The following is a 20,281-nucleotide window of genomic DNA, read 5'->3' as shown; positions in this document are numbered from 1 at the left end:
AGAAGTAAGTTAAAGCTATGTACTTTAATGTGGTTGATGATTTTAATCACATACTATAAAACGTTGTTAAATTTAGGTGACATTTTTCGACTAGTCAGCATTTCTCTGCGGATGACCCAGCATGGAGACTCACATTACGAAGTGACCTCTTTGACCCAAGTAGCGAAACCAGAAAGTCATCCAGTCATGGCAACCACTCCATCTGTGCATATACCAATACCAAATGACCAACTCAGTTTTCCTGATACGTGATTATTCAGAGACTTCAGTAGTTCTGCAGCTGTGGTGTTGGTTGGCAACAAAAGTGCACATATCGTACACATCCTCCTGAAAAATATGTTGTACAAAATCAAGCCTTGTTGCTTTGTTGTCAACATCAGTAGACTCATCAACCTGGACTCCATACCATGGTAACTCCTTAATCCTCTCTAACAATTATGCCTCAATATCCTCTGCTGTTTCATCAATTCATCTAGTTATGGTGCTAGATGAAAGAGGAACATGTGCCACCTTTGGAATTGCAGCCTCTCCTAAAAGTTCACAACAAATATCCTTAGCAGCAGGCAGAATCAGCTCTTCACCAATAGTAAAAGTTTTCTTAGCTTCAACAATGCGATTAGCCACTAGGAATGATGCTCTCAGTGCAGACACATTTGATGAAGTGGTGGCCTTCGATAATTGCGTCTGTTCTTTGTGTTTGTATACTTTTCTTTTGAAAACTTCAAACGTGCCTTGTAATGCAGGGTGCTTAGTCTCCATGGGGCGCAACAGTTTTGAAAGTTTCATGGCTTCATTGAATAGCCGATTGCCACACATGATACAAAGTGGGCTTGGACGATGTGAATCACCCGTTGCAATGAAACCATAATTTAAGTAGAACTCTTGGTATTTTCTTTTAAATGCAACTTTCTTTTTGTTGGCAGTTTTAGAGTCTTCTGCTGTCTCATCATTGAGTCTTTCCCCTTTTTCAAAGAAACTGTGCAGGGACGTTTGTTTTTTACTCATTTTAGCTGGGGTTTGCCAATACTGTGACTGAGACAAGTGCATAGTGCGGGAAAGAGGCACGAATGGAAGTGGTAAATAAAATAATGGGCAGGCCATGTGCAGATTAAAATAAGTGTCAGACTCTGACTTAAAGCCTGCCACCAGGTGCAACTCTACAATTGAAGTACATCAACTCACTTGCCAATACAAAGCCTGCCACCAGATGCAGCTTGTCACTTGCCACACACTTATAGGGTTTTGATATGAGTCTACAAGCAATTGATTTATGATGGTCTCTGTGTAGTCAAACCTCTCTGCTAATGTTAATCTGTATTTGCAGCCACTCCCCAGTGCTAACCAATCACCGCCTCAGCTCCACCTCAGGTCACTAGACATTAGATTCTCAAGGAGCATGCAACCTAGATCCCTTGCAAACACAGTTCACAGTAGGGTTTGTGCTTCTCTGAAAATCTAATGCTGCCACTGATCTGACAGGAGGCAGAATTCAGGTGGTAATGCCAGCAATGGGGAGTGGCTGTACATACAGATGAAGCTTTCTTGCTCACTCACAGTTCACCTCCTACTGTGTGGCCTGGTTCTTGACAGGCTCCAGTCCTTCGCCCCAGGGTTGGGGACCCCTGCTGCAGTGGAATGAATGGTAGTCCCCAAAAAGATAAGTTTATTTTCTAACCCCCAGAAACTGTTAATGTGACTCTATTTGGAAAAAAATATTTTTACATATATAATTCAGTGGAAATTCTTGAGATAAGATTATCCTAATTTATCCAGGCTGCCCTAAATTCAATGACATGTATTCTTGTAATAGACAAATGAGGAAAAAGGCATTGCCATTGAAAAGAAAGCTTTGTGAAGACAAACCCAGAGATTGGGGTTTGGCAACCACCGCCAAGGAATACCTGGAGCCTGTAGATGGTGGAAGAGGGAAGGAAGGTTTCGTCCTTAGAGCCTCCAGAGGCAGTGGGGCCCTGCCAACACCTTGATTTCAGACATATGGCATCCAGAGGTGTGAGACAAGAGATTTATGTTGTTTAAAGCTGACTGTTTGCAGTGGTTTGTTATAGAAGCCACAGGAAAATAACACATGTTCTTACATGTATTGTGTCAAAATCACAGCGGCCAATTGGTCACTTTCACCTGAGTAACACAAAAAATACCTTCGCATGTTAGATTGAAGCTATCTGGCCTAGATTTTGTTAATTTTGACTTTCAGTTTCAAGATGTTGATTCTGAAATGTCATTTGCTTCCAACAAAGAAAGTTTCTCTTTGCTCTGGGGATTGAAAGTACTCAAATATAGGGTTGTGAAAAAGTTAAATTCTGATGCCAGCATGAGGGAAAATGCAAGGATCCCTGGCAGAAAAACATAATATTGGAAGCAATGTCTGGATTATTTAATAAAATGTAGGGCTTTCCCTTTCTTTCTCCCATTTCTAAATGATTACATACAAATAACAACCCAACTTGATTATTGACTACGTATCCATATCATTTTCACTCATGCAGAGCAGTGTTTCTTATAAATATTTATGGAAAAAAATGTTCTTTTATGCACTTAAAATCCTTGCTTGATGGTTTGGAGTTGATTTCTGGCACTGTTCAATGTCAAGGGCACTGCAGTTTCCTCTGAACAAAACATCCTGGTTATCTGTAAAAATGCAGCTGCAGATGCAGGCTTTGCAGGGTTAGATCAAGAAGGCCAGCATTTCACAGAATCATGAAAGTTGACAGATGGACACACAGACACACACACGCACAGATGCACATGCACACATCATCTTCTACATGCCAGCCTTTGTAGCTACGTTACTGTAGGTGGAGTATCTTGAAGCATATAAGGAGAGCCACAGTACTGTATGTGTGCTTGCACAATGTTTTTGGCTGTATTGATACACAGATGTGTCTTCAAATACCATGCAGTCTTTTCAGACACTGGTAAGTAATAAGTAAGTGACACCTTCTATTACACTGATTGACATTTCATTATCTAAGTGCCTTGCCTTCTTTTGGCTTTGGGATTATTAGTCATCAGTTCCTCAAAGCAATTACATTATCTGTGTTACTCCAGTTATTCAAAGGGCATTGGGGGATATTTTTTAAAATATATATTAAAATAAAACTAGTCCTTGGAATAGTGTCCTGAGCTCAGAGAATTCAGCCACTGGAAAATAAATAAATAAATAAATTTGCAACTCCTATGTTACTTGAAGTTAGGAAAGGCAAATAAGTTATTTGAATCCGTGTCTCACCAGTGAGGTACAGGAATTGGGCAAAATCAATGAGATTTTTTTTTCCAGAAGTGAAAGTTGTGATTTTAAGAGCTGGTGACACCTATCATTATGCTGAGTATGAAACTTTTGTCAAAGTGTAGTTACCTCGCCTAACCTTGTACCTCAGGAATAAATTACTGTTTAATTTTGCATAGCTGTATGATCAGGGTTTCTTAAAAATTTGTAGAAGTATCTCTTTTGCTATTAATATTTCTCTTCTTGGTAGCTTCATAGGACATATAAAACATTTTATTTCTTTGGTTCTAGGGTTATTATTGAATTTTTAAGTATGTTCAAATTCACTCTGTAATGGTCTATGTAAAGTGAAAGCATTGGAAGAATGAAAATGCACATATAAACAATACACAAATATGAAACATGGGTAAGAGTGCATGGCATCAGGCTTGTGGGTTGATAACTGGAATTTATTTAAGCCTTGGTCACAAGTATAATGATGATAAATCAAGAGGAAGGGACTGACCCAAAAGGGAGGCTGTTGCCTGAGTTTCAATATAGGGCATAAATCGAGCTGCCTAGAGGAAGGACCTGTGTGAAGGTGAGTATGTGCCAAAAACGATACAACTGTAGAATGCTGGAGCTAGTTGGGCCCTAGAGATCATGAAGTCTAGCCCCTTTCATTAAGACAACAAAATCTAATTTAACTTTTACTATGAGCTAGATGCTGAGTATTTAATGGTAAGCAGGAATAACAAGGAAGGCCCCCCAGCCCTCACTCATGATACATAATCAACCACTGGGGAAACATGGGTTCAGAAAGGGGAAGAGGCTTGCTCCAGGTCATGCATCTCATTTGTACCAGAGTGAATTCTACAATCTGGGTCTCTGGAATTCTTGAAATGGCTGCCAATAGCTATTAGGCAATAGCACTTATGGGTCACTGCCAACTACCTGACATTCAAATGCTTTGTCTTTTTAGTTGAATGAATTATGTGACCTGGGCCATCCTTCCCTAAAGCTAACTGAGCTACCTACATAGCTTCATGTTCACGAAGCACATGGTCATCAAAGCCTTAACTGAAGATGACAGATTCAGCAACTAACTATGCAAGGACAGCTTTCCAAAAACTACCCCAACATCTAGCTTGACTGCACCCTAACCACCTATCATCAGAGATTTCAAAGGCTAACTTTTTAATTTTTAAAAAATTTTATTTATTTATTTTTTCAGACGTCTCACTCTGTTTCCCAGGCTGGAGCACCGTGGCACAATCATAGCTTATCGCAACCTTGACCTTCTGAGCTCAAGTGATTCTTCCACTTCAGCCTCCCAAAGTGCTGAGATTACAGGTGTTAGCCACTGTGACCAGCCTCAACTGTTAACTTTTTAATATATATTTTTTTCCAAATGAACTACACCTTGCAAAGAACTCTCGTGTTGCTGATATGCAGTTTTTTCTAGAGTGAATGCATAAGTTTACTGAATATCCCACCTGTAAAATATGCCAAATGACACGTTGGTAGATATTTAGAGGTGAAGCAACTCAGTTTTAAAGGCAGTTGATAGCTTTTTCCTTGAGTCTGAGTCTGTGTGCTTTGGTGTAGAGAAAAAAAGGATGGTTAAGGAATGACGGAACGGTCTCCCTGTTAAAAATATTTTCTCAGACATACTAAGCATAGATCATTAGAATTGAACATTTGTCCCATTTCCTTATGTTATATTTGAGGAACATCATGTACAGAATTTAAGTGACAGCCACTTAGTGACAGAGTCCAGGAATTAAGTGGATATTCTGGTGTTAAGTCCAGTGTTCTTTCTGTGTTCCGTTGCTGATGGTTATTTCTTCAAAATTATACATTGCATCACATAGACAATCCCATTGTTCATGCTAAATTAAATGCAAGAGAGATTAAACGTCATTGAGAAGACGTTTTGGTGCTGAGTCCTTAACACCAACTGTCACTGGTGGATACCAACCATCCTTGCTTAAGTAGATGTCTAGTTCTTCACTGAGAGACTCATTAAAACACATTTTAAATGAGTAATCCAAGCAAAAAAGTTCTCAAAGAGAGTAGTCAACATACATAACTAAGTTATATTACCCAGGCCTTAGTAGATGCTCAATAAATATTGGTTAGCTGACTAAATAGTCCAAGAGGAAACCTCAAAAATACTTGTAGCAATGAAGAGGCAACATAATTTGATTTAAAGATCAGAGAATTTAGAATCTTAAATTTGAGATCTTGGGCCTTTGCTTAAGGTGCTTAAAGCTCAGTTCTTTCATTAAGAAAATTCAGAAAACAATACCGACCTCTCAGGACTGTGGGGGAGATTAAATGAAATAATATTTAAAAGTCCTAACCCTCATATTAAATGCTATAAAATATACTTAATAAATACTGATTGTAATTTCTTGCTAGATTATATTTGCCACTCAGAAAAGGTAGAATATTATTTTATGCAGTGGTCCTTGAAAGTTGAGAGATGGACTGACTGCATGAAAGTCATCAGAGAAACTTGGAAAAATATAGATTCTTGGAATTTGCTCCAATGTACTGAGTCAAAATATCTGAAGGAGGGACCTGGGAACCTCAATTTTTGTTTGTAGCTCTTTAGGGCATTCTACTACACACCTTCATTTGTTAGTACTGGTTTTTTATGAACAGTATTCCCTTAATTTAATGATATAAATCCTCTTTCTGGAGGCTCTGTAACTCTGGTTACTTTTTTTTTTTTTCTGAATACAGGTTGTTTTATGGCTAATCTGTTCCTTTTTTTTTTTTTTCATATTTTAGGTGAGCATTTGAGTATTCTCAGCCAAGTAATAAACACCTGATGTAGTAAACATCTTTGGCCACAAATTGACATTGGTCATTTAATTTCTAAGTAAACTTAGGAGGGGACACATATGTGCACACACACTTCTCTGGGAGAATATTATATGTTCATAACTTAAGATGATTGCTATAGGCAGACAAATAGATTTATTTATAAATAGATTTATCTTTGCAAGTGAAAGTTTCAGATGTTTCTCTACTTTACAAATTACTTCTGTAATTGGTCAAAAAACAGCAGTGCATGTCATTTGGTCATTTACCACCTAAATTATATATGCCTACTTGATTAGAAAACCAATTTTTATTTTCTTCTTGTGGGGCGTGACTTCCAAGCATTCACTTTAATTTTGTCACAAGAATTTTCCACAACATATCTGCCAAAATTGACACCTAATGAAACTTCTAGACACAACGAACATTTTTTTTGGCAAGTTAATTTAAAATGTCATTTTTCCTTAATGGGGATAGCTAGACCTCTTTGTCAAGTAGAATGAGTTTATGAGGCTACCTGAAGCCTGGTCCATGCAGTAGCACAAACTATTTCTGTGAATTTGGCCTACTCACTTAATATCTTTGCATATAAATGTTCTCATGAAATAAAATGAAATATTGAATAAATAATTTTTTAAGTTTCTTCCAGTTTGACCTAATAATATTTTATGAGTTTATAAGTTTCCTTAACACTGGGGGCAGGAACAATCTAGAATAAACAGAATCTCTAAAATGAAACTATACAGGTCTCATCAGTGGAACAGGAAAAACAAAGATTAAACTTCGTAGATTTATTAAAATGAGAATGAAAAAAATTATAACTCTCACTGAAAATGTGCATGTGACTTATTGTTATCCAGAGGCTCAGTTATAGGCTACTCTTTGAGAGTTATTAACAAGGAAGCATCCCAACAATAACAGGTACTTGCCTTAGAAAACCCAGTCTGGCATAGCTTGAATGAGTCTGGTTCCTATTCACAACCCATCATTTAAAAAGGATACATAATTTAAAGGATAAACATAAAATATGAACTTCATAGTCCAATGAAATGACCCTCATCAAAATTTTAATGTTACTATAATCTACACAAAGTGGCACAAAGGGAGCCCAGAGCATAGCCAGGCAAGTGAAGGCTCCGATTTGACTTGTATTCTCCTCAATTTCCCACATGATTCCTTCTCTCCGCTGGGGGAAATATGGATGGTGATAAGGAGAATGATGACCAGCAGAATGTAGGTTGCCTAGTCATGTTCCTTTAATACAATTAGCAATACATTCAGAAACCCAGCATGAGCTATCTATTGCAACCACTTTTCCTCAGTCAATTTATAACTCAAATCCATCAACACCACTTAATGTGCACTGCTATTAAGGCTCAGTCAGCATTTTCTTTCTTAGTCTCCAAGCACCATGCACATCAATGCATCGACACATTCACCATCATCCAGACAAGGCTGCGTCTTCGTAAGCTTTATCTATATAGCACTTGATCTCCCTTCACATTGTTTGTCTATTTGTCCCTTTCTTACCTTTTACTCTTTTAAATTATAGAAAAGGGAGGTTCCCACTATTTTGAAAATAAAAGGGAAATAGTTGAGCTCTAGCTACTTCCTTTAATGTTAAAAGTTATTCTGTTCAGGCGATGAGTGGGTATATGTCCTTTATTTGCCAAGATGTCACCCTTTTATTCCTTTCCTTTCTCTTTCTATATAATTGCAATTCTTTCCGGAGAGTTTGTAAATCCCTGCAGCCCTGTTTACCTGGCAGGACATACAGCTCTCCCAGTGTTATAATGCATTGACGTAGTGTGTCTGAAAAGCTATCATTGATAGGAAGTTAGAAAATAAGGAAGATTCTAGTAACTGACTCTGTGACTGAGGGCAAGCTACTTCTTTCTGAGCTTTACTTTTTTGATTTGAATAATTAGGTAATTCGACTAAATTAGTACATTTTGAGTGGACATTGCAAGGCCTGAACTAGAGTACGAGGAAGAGACATGTTGTTTGGCCTTTTCAATACCCACTGGGTTTTCATTTGAAGGAAAATAAAACAAAAACAAACAAACAAACAACAACTAGGAAATGTTTAATGGCCTTTCTGGTTGTATGGTCCACAATTTGTGAAGTAATAGATTATGGTAACCATAATAACATTTTTAATATTACTTCATGGTTTGTAAAGCATTTTGAATCCATGATATAGGAAATAACTGAAGCCCACCACAATGAGAACAAGCAAAACCTATTTATTCAGAGGTTGCTAAAGCAAGGAAATCAGCCACCATCTCTTATTCTGGCAGAAACTCCAAGGCAGGCAGAAGAGTCAGAAAGTTTTATAGTGGAAAAAAAGGAAAGCTTTGGTTATGCTGGCATGGGGAAGCTATACACAAGCTAACTAGAAGCAGGGCATCGTGTGTGATTGATTAGGTGTGCATATTTGGCTTTATCCAGTTCTTAAGTTGGAAATGAGGGCAAAAATTAGAAAAGCTTTCGGTTATTAGATTTCTCACTCTGCATGAGAGGTGACTCTCAGGGCAGCATCATGATTTCTGATTAAAAAGGGGGAAAAAAAGAGAATTGAAGAGTTGCAAGAACCACTGTTACCTAGAGCAGTCAGAAAATTTAAACATATACAATTTCCAGGTATTAAAGAGGATCTAAAGAGGGAGAAAGGCATCTGTGTGACTTGTGTTATCACTTGTCCTCACAGAGGACTAAGAGTGAGGGTTAGTAATTGTCTGATGTTTGGAAAATGTAAAATGTGTCTTGTTTAATTTTTGAAACCACTACATTTCAGTGGCTCCTTAGAATGATCTTTAAGGGGGTGCTTTCATCTAAAGTAAACAGTCATCCCAAACTCCAAGAGACAGGATATTTAAAAAGAAGAGTGACTTGACATGTATACAGTAGCCACCTCCATGACAAAGTACAGAAGGCTCTTTTCCCTCAAATTATCTTCCTAGATGGGCTTGCTACAGTACCAGATAGCCTCTCATTACTCTTTCCAGGAAGTGACCTGGGCCTCAGAGTGTAGTGGAAGGGATGCAAGACCAGGGGTCAGAAGACGTGGATCTTCTCTGGACTCTGCCATGTGCCATGTGACTTTAAGCTAATCTCCAATCTTTGCTGGCCTTGATATTCTCTCTGTAAAGGATGAAGTAATCATTCCTACCCTGCCTTCCTCTGTGAGATTATTGTCAGCCAAAAATAAGATTGTTGATGGCAAGAGGTCTTATAGCTTTTAAAGATGCTTACACCTTTTGCTTCTTCTCTCCCCGGTTTCTCTCCCTGACTTCCCACTCTCCTCCCTTCATCTGTATTACCTTCTCTTTTCCTCATTTCCTTTTTTCCCACTGTATTTCAGATATGACTAGAGCCAGATAGTAATTTATTAAGTTGACTAGCCAACCTGTCATTTAACAGAGATGTGAGAGAAGTGAAAAAGAGACAAGTAAGTTTCATTTAGTCTCTAGAGGCAGGACTTGGGACTTCCAGAATGGCTGTGTGAGGAGGTTGGTGGATTATCTCCCTGGAGAAAAATGTCATCTAACTAGCTATAATTATAAAACACAAACAATCCACTGAAATCTCTGGAAGTTGTCCTAACAGCACACATCAAATGGAGAAACAGGTGTACAAGACGCCCTATGAAATCTGAACAGGAAGAGTGAGAATTCGCTGCATTTAGGCTAGGCCAGGCCAGGCCAGGCCCTGCTCCTATCCCATGCACAGCTTCCCCATCAGCTGTCAGATTTAGAACCGCCTGTTCAGGTGCTTTATTTTGGGTGGTTATGGCCAAGAAGTAAGGCTGTCTGTTCCTGCAATTTTTAGTCTCGGGAAACCAACAGTTTTACTCTGAGAAGAGCAGGCCACAGGCATCTCTTAGATCTGCCCTCCAAACTTCATGTTACAAGTTTTATTTCGGGTGAGCATGGTCGAGAGGAATGAGGCTCCCTTCCCTCACCCAAGTTTCCACTCATTGGACAGAAGCCCTGCCTTAGACACAACAAGTCAAAACTCTTGGGGACCAACTTGTTTATGGTATAGAGGTTTTATGCTGGGAAGGACAAGCTGAGAAGATAAAAAGGCTGCTGTACCCCTGAGTGCTGGTAAAGTAAAGGAGTCAAAGGATTGCTGTTCCCAACTCCCAGCTTTCGGCTTCACAGCTCTGACTAAAAGGACTGACTTTATTTGGGACAAAGCATGAGGGAGTTCATGGCTAAAGATAAATGCAGATTTTGTTAACAAGTAATTAAGAGGAGCTGGTAGTTCTACGATCCTATTGAAATGAAAAACGGAAGACCAGCCAGAAGTAATAACAGAAAAAGAGACAGCCAAGGAAAGACCTCTTGGGATCACACTTATCCCTGGGGATCTGAAAGGGAGTGTGTGTACACTAGACTGCATTCATTTCAGGTAATCAGAATGGGACATGGGGCAGAATGGAAAGAATTCCCTAAGCAACTCAGAGATCCATCAGGAAGAGGGGGAAGCCTCGCTGACTCAAGGGGCTTGAGCACAACATCTAACTAAACACTAGGTGAACAATGCAATCCTCTGATCCAGGGGCAATACCTAGAAACCAGGCTTAAAAGTAATCACTGTCCTCCCTGGTGGTCTTGAAGACTGTGCATGGCCAAACCTGAGCCATCTCATGAATAAGTGGAGAGGAAACTTCTGAGCTATTAGTCCCTGGTTGAATGTGAAACATAAACTTCCTGAATTGTGAAAGCAATATCCAAGCCACACACACGCATACACACACACATATCCAGATGTAATGAGTGAAAATTTAACTGACCAATGGGGCTGAAGCACAGCCTGTAACCAATATTTGGGGTTTATGGACTCAGGGGCTAATCTCAGGAAACTGAGCTAAAAGACACAAACAAGCAGAACAATTTTGAGAAGGGACATCTGAGGCTGCACGTTGCAGGGAAAATTGACTTCACAAACTCAATTCAGACAAATTACTAAATAAATGACAAAACAAACAATAGCAACAAGTCACAGAGGCAGAGGAGTCAGTATATAATTCAAAGTGCTTAGCACATTGCCAGGCTTATATTAATCACTAGTTTACAGTCAAACTGACTGAGTCCTAACATTGTCCTGACATTCACTTGCTGTGTGATCTGTGCAAGCTGCTTTTCTCCTCTGTGCCTTAGGTTTCCTGTAATTCAGTGATAATAGCATTTATACCTCAGGGTTGTTGTGAGGATTAAATTAATTATGCATGAAAATGACTGACACATAGTCTATGCCCAAGTAATATTAGCTATTATCATAATTAGGTATGGGTTTTCCTCTTTTCCATATGTAGTGTGTGCTAGTTACCAAAATCCCTCTAATAGATTACTATCCACTTTGAATCAATTATGAATGCTTTTAAAATGTCAATAGTCCTGGGAAGATTTATCTATGACGTCATGGACACTTATAATAAGTATGTTCACCACTTTTTCATTACCATAGACTAAACGGGGCAGGAAAGCTTATGTTTGGCCAAAAGAAAGGGGAACATCATAATGGGAAGAGGAAAGCCAAGGAGGTTAGCAGATGCTAAATGACAAATTTCACTGATGTTGCGTTTTCACTTAGTCCAAGCCACTTATGCCCACCCTAATGAGTTAGAACAGAATTCTGGAGGTTAGTGACATTCACTAGCATAGGTCAAGTCTTTCTGATTTGTCTAGAACTCAACACTCAATTGCCCGTTGCTAGGTAAGCCAATCCTGTGATTTATTTTTGATTGTGAATAGACAGAAAGACAAACTATACCACAAGATCTGTCTAGAATACTGCAGGATTACTTGGCTCAGCATTCCTTACAAGCCAAACGCTAGATCAACATCGCCATCCATGATTCTACTTGCTGGCATTAAAGCCGAAATCTTCCCCAGAGCTTTTCTGACCGCAGAACAGATCTTGCTAACAAATAAACTTAAATGCTCTATTACAAAAGGAAAAATGGAGAGAAACGGAAAGTCACCAATCTCCCTTACACTAGGCTCACGAAGAAGGGAAGTGCAATCTTTCTTGTAACTAGAATTTGGTTTCCTTGGTTTTAGCCATAGACATGATAATAAATATAAGTTGCCTCAGGGCACATTTTTATTTAAAAAATCCCATTTACAAAGGTTAGCAGTTGCATTACAATTTGAGTAGGTTTATAAAAAATGGCTTGATGTGCTGGGTCCTTGTTTTACTTCTGAAAACAAATTAGCCATCATTCTGTGCTCCTAATTAGAGCTTTGTGTTTCCATAGAAGCCTTATTCTTTTCATTATTCTCAAAGTTTATTAAACAGATGAGAACTTTTTCCTTTTAATTATTTCCTTTTAGTAAAAACTACTCTGAAAATTTTCAAACAGTAACAAAATAAGGACAACAGTGTGAAAAACCCCACAAATGCAACTTGCAGACTCAAGAATTATCTAGGTTTTGCCACACTTGCTTTATCTGTCTCTTTATATTCAATTTTCTTTTCTACTTGTTTTTTCTTTTAAAAACTAATCCCTGTAACCACCTAATACCTAGTTTATAATCATATTTCCTCAGTTGTTTTCTTACAACTTAAAATGTGGGTTGCTTAAAGAAGGGTTCAACCCACGTCCATCATTACATATGGTTGTTATGAATCTGAACCTCTTTAATGCTGGAGTAGTACATTCCATTTTTTTTCATACTATTGATTTATGTAAAAAGAAAACAAAACAGGTCAGCCAATTTGAAGGATGTTCAATATTGAAGATATGTTTTTGTTTTTTCTAACATTATTTCCTGAAAACTGGAAATGAGCTCTTGTGACTGACATTCTATGAGAATGAGGTTCAACCATTTGGTAAGAATATTTCATAGATGGTGCTAAATATATTCACCAGATCAAGAGAAACAAAATATATGACTATCTCTTGTGATGCTATGATTTACCTGTGAGTTCAGGGTGTGACAGCCCCATCCTCTTATTCTTTATCTCATCAGCATTTCCCATGATTGTCTCCTGTTTTTAATGATTGGTGCCAGCTCCAGTGATTAAATAGGAAATTGCAAAATATTTGTAATTCTATCATTTCTTCTACATTTATTAGTTATAATTATTTTAACAAAGAAAAACTTTTCAGTATTTATACAATAGCATGATTTGTGCAACCTGAAAAGCAATTCCAGTAAGAAAAGCATTTAATTCTTTTTTTTTTTTTTTTCCAGTTGTCAAATGATCCTTTATTGAAATATTTTCCTTTATGCTTAACTGGCTGGGCATTCCATAGCACCACTGTTGATGTCATCTATGATGTCATGAGGGTGGCAGCCATCAACATTACAGCCCACAGACTGGGCAGTCCCCAGGATCTCTTTAATGGTTCCAGAGAGTTCTCTGGCGTATCGGTGCTGTATCTGTCGAGCAGTGTTGACGATCTCATCAAAAGTGATATTCCCACTGTGTTTAATGTTTTTCTGTTTCTTTCTGTCTCTTGGTGGTTCCTTGAGGGCTTTGATGATCAGGGCAGAGGCAGAAGGCACCACCTGAATCTGGGCCTGTCTGTTCTGAATGGTCAGTTTCACTGTAATCCTCAGGCCCTTCAACTCACCTGTTGCCTTGGCAATGTCATCACCAACCTTTTTCGGAGACAGACCCAGGGGACCGATCTTGGGGGCCAGTGCAGAGGTGGCACAGACTTCACCTCCAGTGCACCTCAGGTGTACGACTTTGATCTCGTTGGGGTCGAACTTCGGCGGCATGGTGGAGGCGGCTGGTGTCGGATGAACCCAGATTCAGGACGACCGAAGAAAGTTGCACCTTGGCCTCCTCCGAGCCAAAAGCCAAGAGCAGCATTTAATTCTTAAGTTGTTAGAGAAAGAATTTGGGGCCTGTTACTTCTAATATAACCAATTAATTGGGAGAGGTGTGGATAGCTCCCTTCTCCTACCTCTTTCTTTCTACATATCATCATAATTTTACAGGCTTTTACATATGAAATGAGTCTGAATCAATTTGAATTATTATTTTTTCGATGCTTAATTTTTGTCATTTTTGCATCTTTGGCCATTAGAAGCCCCTTCATGTTTGGCAGTGACCCTTTGACATGACATATGTCTTTGTGCATCCCCTTTCTTTCCAGCAAAAAGAAATTACAGACTTATAGAGTACATATGTTTCCCCACATCTGGGATTAGACATTACCTCTGGGGTTCTGGACCCACGACCTGGGCACTAGATGAACTAAGTGTTCTCAAACTCTCGTTACTTTCAAACATTTCCTATTGTGAAAGTTAGGAAATATGTATTTTAAGAAAAACAATAATGAATTTATTCTGGTATGTCCTATTAAAATTTGCTGCTATGCTTTTTTAAAGCACATAAATAACTCTTTTACCTGTGTTTTTAATTGTGGCCTTTACTTTAGAAAGTTTTCTTGTTTGGTTAAATTCTACATTGTCTAATATCAGAATCACAACTTCTTCTTTTTATTTGTATTTTCTTGGTATATCTTTGCCCATCCTTTTATTTTTAACTTTTCTAAATCATTTGCATTAAGTATGTCTCTTATGTTCAGCAAGCAGTTGGATATGAATTTGTTAGCCAATCTAAACATCTTTTTAGTTTTTTTAATAAAGCTAGGCACATTTACATTTACTAATGAACTCAAAATTCTAATTTCTGTCATATGATTTTGCATTATATTTATATATTCACATGCACACAGTTAATCTTTCACTACATTATGATTTTTTTAATGTTGATGGTATTTATTTTGATTTTTAGGATAGTTTATCTTTTTGTTTTAGTGGTTTTCATTATACCAATACCTTTCTTTATATAATACCTCTAGCGCTGTCTTTTCTGGATGATGTCTATTAGCTACTTACAATGAACAATAATGAAGATAGCTAGCACCAATTTTTCTCATTTTCTCCCCTCCATTACTGAATTTTAATGACAAACATTACCTTAAAGATATTTTTTACTCTTTAAAAATGCTTAAACTTTTGTTATTTCATTTTTCTTACAAGTCAATATTAATGAGATCATCAGCAACCATATTCCATTATCTACTTAGTCTTATCTTCTCCCATTTTTGTTATTTATATTACATATATAGTCCGATTATATAACATTTACAAACCAGTTTGTCATCTTTATCTTGTTTATCTATTCCTGAAAGCTCACTCCTGGGATCTACACTATAGCTTATCCAGTCATTTTTGGGTGCCTGAGCCTTTCTTTCTAAGGCATTTCTTAGGGACTATTTATGAGACCAGTATTCCCTAAATGGTCAGGAGACATTTTGGAAGATTAAGAAACTGTACTGTTACTGTGTGTATTAATCCATTCTCACACCACTATAAGGTCATAATTGAGACTGGGTAATTTATAAAGGAAAGAGGTTTAATTGACTCACAGTTCCATAAGGCTGAGGAAGCCTCAGGAAACCTACAATCATGGCAGAAGAGGAAGTAAATATGTCCTTCTACACATGGTGGCAGCAAGAAGAATTATAAGCAAAAGAGGGGAAAGTCCCTTATAAAACCATTAGATCTCACGACAACTCACTCACTATCACGAGAACAGCATGAGAGTAACTGCTCCCATGATTCAATTACTTCCCACTGGGTCCTTCCTACGACATGTGGGGATTATGGGAATTACAATTTAAGATGCAATTTGGATGTGGACACAGCCAAACCATATCATTCTGCCCCTGGCCCCTCCCAAAGCTCATGCATGTCCTCACATTTTAAAACACAATCATGCCCTTCCAACAGTCCCCTGAAGTCTTAATTCATCCCAGCATTAATTCAAAGGGCAAAGTACAAAGTTTCATCAGAGACAAGGCAAGTTTCTTCCACCAATGAGCCTGCAAAATCAAGAGCAAGTTAGTTACTTCCTAGATGCAATGGGTGTACAGGCATTGGGTAAATACAGTCATTGCAAGTGGGAGAAAATCACCCAAACAAAGGAAGTACAGACCCCAGACAAGTCCAAAATCCAATAGGGCAGTCATTAAACCTTAAAGTTCCAAAATTATCCCTTTTGACTCCATGTCTCACATCCACGTCACACTGATGCAACAGGTGCACTCCCACAGCCTTGGGCATCACTGCCTTGTGGCTTTATAGGCTACTGTCCCCCTCTTTCATGGTTGCTTTCACAGGTTTGGATTTATCCCCAGAAAATGGGTTTTCTTTTCTATCTCATTGTTAGGCTGCAAATTTTCCAAACTTTTATGCTCTGCTTCCTCTTGAATGCTTTATCACTTAGAAATTTCTTCTACCAGATACCCTAAATCATCTCTCTCAAGTTCACAGTTCCACAGATTTCTAGGGCAGGGGCAAAATGCTGCCAGTCTTTTTCATAGCAAGAGTGACCTTTACTTCAGTTCCCAACTAGTTCCTTATTTCTGTCTGAGACCACCTCAGATGGACTTTATTGTCCATATCACCATCAGCTTTTGGGTCAAAGTCATTCAACAAGTCTCCAGGAAATTCCAAAGTTTCCCAAATCTTCCTATCTTTTGAGCTCTGCAAGTCTCTAGGAAGTTGTAAACTTTCCCACAATTTCCTGTCTTCTTCTGAGCCCTCCAGGTTGTTCCAACCTTTGCCTGTTACACAGTTCCAAAGTGACTTCCACATTTTCTAGTATCTTCACAGCAGTACCCCACTATCAGGTACTAATTTACTGTATTAGTCCATTCTCATGCTGCTAATAAAGAGCTGTCTGGGACTGGGTAATTTATAAAGGAAAGAGATTTAATTGACTCACAGTTTAGAATGGCTGGGGAAATCTCAGGAAACTTACAATTATGACAGAAGATGAAGCAAACATGTCCTTCTTCACAAGGCAGCAGGAGAGAGAAGAATGAGCAAAAGGGGTAAAGCCTCTTATAAACCATCAGATCTCAGAAGAACTCACTCACTATTTTGAGAATAACGTGAAGGTAACTGCCCCCATGATTAAATTACCTCCTACTGGGTCCCTCCCAAGACAAGTGGGGATAATGGAAACTACAATTCAAGTTGAGATTTGGGTGGGGACACAGACAAGCTATATCACTGTGAGGCACTGCTGGCAGTCCTAGAATAGACAATTATTAGATGCCAACCATACCAGGTGATTCAGTGATTGTTAAACTGAAGCTCTTGCCTTCAAGAATTTCACAGCTTTTATTATGTAATAGTGCTCTTTTGCACTAGGAATCTCAGAGTTCTGCTAAGGTGTTTCCTTGTTCAGGTAAATTAGCAGCTATATTTCTGAGCACCAGATTTCAGACCCTTTAAGATCAATGTATTCCTTTGCATCTGGCCCAGGTTACAGCCCTCCAGATGACTAAGAGTTGCACTAATGTTCATGGAGATTAATGTCAGGGCTGAAGAAACTTTACTGTCTCTATAAGAAACTACTGGACCATACTAGATTTAAAAAATCTCAAATTTACCCATGATCTCTTTTTCATTCTCTTGCTAAGCTCCTTTTTTTTTTTTTGTCAGCTATCTGGTGTCATGAGCCTACCTGCCCTTTTCCCAATGCATACACAATACTGTAAGCCTTCCTTAGTTTATCTCCCTATTCCCGTCAACATTGAATTGAACTTTATTCCATTTACCCAGGACATTACTCTTATCCAATTCACTGTACTAACTCAGGAAATGAAAATAGACTTCATTTTCTATGCAAACTTTGATACAGTGTGCATAAAAATACTGCACTAAAACAGCTTCTAAGGCCACATCCCATCTCAGTAGGGCTATTGTAATTAATTATGGATGTTTGCCAAAGGATGAAGGAATGCCAGATGCAAACCCTGTTATTTGTGAACCTACACTAACTCATGATGATACTGTGCTACTTTATATAATCTTGCTCACTTGTATTATAAGCTCTTTTAAGATTCGAGGCCCATTAAGTATTTGAATTTTTAATTAGATAGCAACAAGGAAATACGAGGAAAATTTCAATGTAGACACTCCCATTTCTTGAAGACTTTTAGAGAGTAAATATTTTTGTTTGATTAAATGACATGGTCATCTTTGTGATACTTGATGGCATTAACTAAATGTCTTAACTAAAGTTCTTGGTATTCAGTGATGAAAAGCATATTTACTTCAGAGCTTAATTTGAATTATGGAAGCAAGCTAATAAACAAAATTAATATTATATCATAATTATTTGTGAGAGTTTTGTGCATTTGCTTTGGGAACATCAAAAAGGTCTAGTTCAGAAAAGCGGGTCAGAGAAATCTTCCCGGGGGAATGGTGTTTGAGCTGATTGCTAAAGGATGCATTGGAATCAGCAAATACAGGGTGCTGATGAGGGAGAGTTTTTGCAAGAACAGAGAACACTTGGCACTAAAGCATGATGTACTTGTAGAGCTAGTTATTCACATCAGTGCGAATGTAGACTAGGATGCAAGTAGGTGTGTAGAGAACTGGGACTATAGTGACAGGTAGAGACCAGCCATTATATGGCAGAGACACACACCATGTGTCCTTGTGCCAACTTAAGGCTTGTATTTAAACAATCCCTGTTAAAACAGACTATGGGAAACTCCAAGATATTTTAAGCAGAAAATGCAATAATCAGAATGAAAGATTTTATAATAAAACATGCAGATTAAAACTATAGACATAGCATTCATTAATTCATTTAATTACTTACCATCTAATAAATAAGCATCTACTATGTCTTCATCACTATTCTAGGAACAGAAGATTTAATATTTATCAATAGCAGACATGATACCGGTTCTCGTGGCTGCAAATTCAGCTTGCTTTTTTTACTTTTAGATCCAATCCTCTAGTATACTCTAGCCTGCCTTTATTTACATTATTAATTTATCTATTGATTAGATTACTCCAATTTGCTTGCTGACATTTCAAAATATCTTCCTATTTAGAAAGCAATAAAAATATACAAAACCAATAAAACTACTAATCAACCAAACAAACAAACAACTCCCTCTTCATCACCCTCCTTCTATTGTAGAATTTCCTTGCTCCTCTTCATAGAACAGCCAATTACTTCGTCCCTTTTCTCTCCATCCCAAGAAGGATTTTGTTCCTACCATTTCACCAAAACAGCTTTTATCAAGGTCTTGGTTCTCCATCTTTGCAAACTCATGAATTCTCTTTGCACTACCTCTTCAATCTCTCAACAGCATCTGATACTCTTTCTTGCAGCACTTTGTTGCCAAGCTTTGTGACTCAACACCCTCCTGTTTTCCCTGTAATACCTTCCAGATTTCTCCTTCTCAGACTTCTTTGTTTACTTCCCTCAATCTGTCTGAACTCTAAAAGTTGCAGTGCCACATGGTCTGTAATCCCCTGTCCTTCTTCATCTAGATTCTCTATTTAATTGATTTTATTTAGTTTCATAGCTTAAATGCCACTTGTATATTTATAACTCCCTGATGTATGTCACTTATTTTACTCCCAGGGCTTCAGAAATGCACAAATGTCTTCTCAATGTTTCCACTTAAATGTCTCATACACGTGCCAGGCTAAACATACACATCTAAAATAAAACTTAAGATTCTTCAGTATCCACTTTCCCTCAGATCTGCTTCTTCCCCAGTCTTTATCACTCGAGTAAATGGCACCACAATTCACTGGCCAACAATTTAGGAGTCAGCCTTGGTGCATCTCTTTCCCAGTTGCCACTCTTCGCATTCAACTCTTAGCAAGCCTTGTTGGCTTCTTGCAAAATATATTCAAAATATGACCCCTTTTATCACATCCTCTGCAGTTTTCCTAACTACTATCATGTTGCCTTAAAGTGACCATAATAACCTCCCAACGAGTTACCTTGTTTGATTTTGCTCCCCATAGTCTCTGCAGAGAGCAGCCAGTGTTTTATCTCAAAGGCAAATATGGGAATATTCCACAGGCCTTTTCTCCTACTTCTGCTAATATCTTCCTATTACCACTGCAACATAATCTAGGCAGTGGAGTGGAGGAAGTGGAAAAAAAAATTTCTCATCTCCTTCCTTTTAAGAAGAGCTTCCAGTAGTACCCAAAGGCACTTCTTATATTTCACTGGCTGCAACTTAGTTATATAGCAACACTTAGCTACAGAAGAGTACAGAAAATGTGTTACTTTTTCTTGGTGATCATGTGCCCAATAAAAAGTAGAGCTCTATTACTAAGAAGGAATTACTGATATTGGGATAAATAATCAGCAGTCTCTGCCTCATTGCTCAAGTGACTTCTCCTTAGAAGGGCCTTT

The 20,281-nt window shown here is 38.1% G+C and overlaps 1 pseudogene across 1 annotated transcript; it reads right to left on the bottom strand.

The window, feature by feature from the left end:
- Window positions 1–13,252: 13,252 nt before the first annotated feature.
- LOC105530680 lies at window positions 13,253–13,884 on the bottom strand (annotated as a pseudogene). Its single transcript, XR_001004679.1, has one exon. The product of XR_001004679.1 is annotated as a 60S ribosomal protein L12 pseudogene (transcript).
- Between the last annotated feature and the right edge of the window lie 6,397 nt (window positions 13,885–20,281).

This window comes from Mandrillus leucophaeus, unplaced genomic scaffold (genome assembly GCF_000951045.1).
Source record: "Mandrillus leucophaeus isolate KB7577 unplaced genomic scaffold, Mleu.le_1.0 Scaffold839, whole genome shotgun sequence".
NCBI classification, from domain to species: Eukaryota; Metazoa; Chordata; class Mammalia; order Primates; family Cercopithecidae; genus Mandrillus; species Mandrillus leucophaeus.
This window is presented reverse-complemented; position numbering and strand designations above follow the sequence as displayed.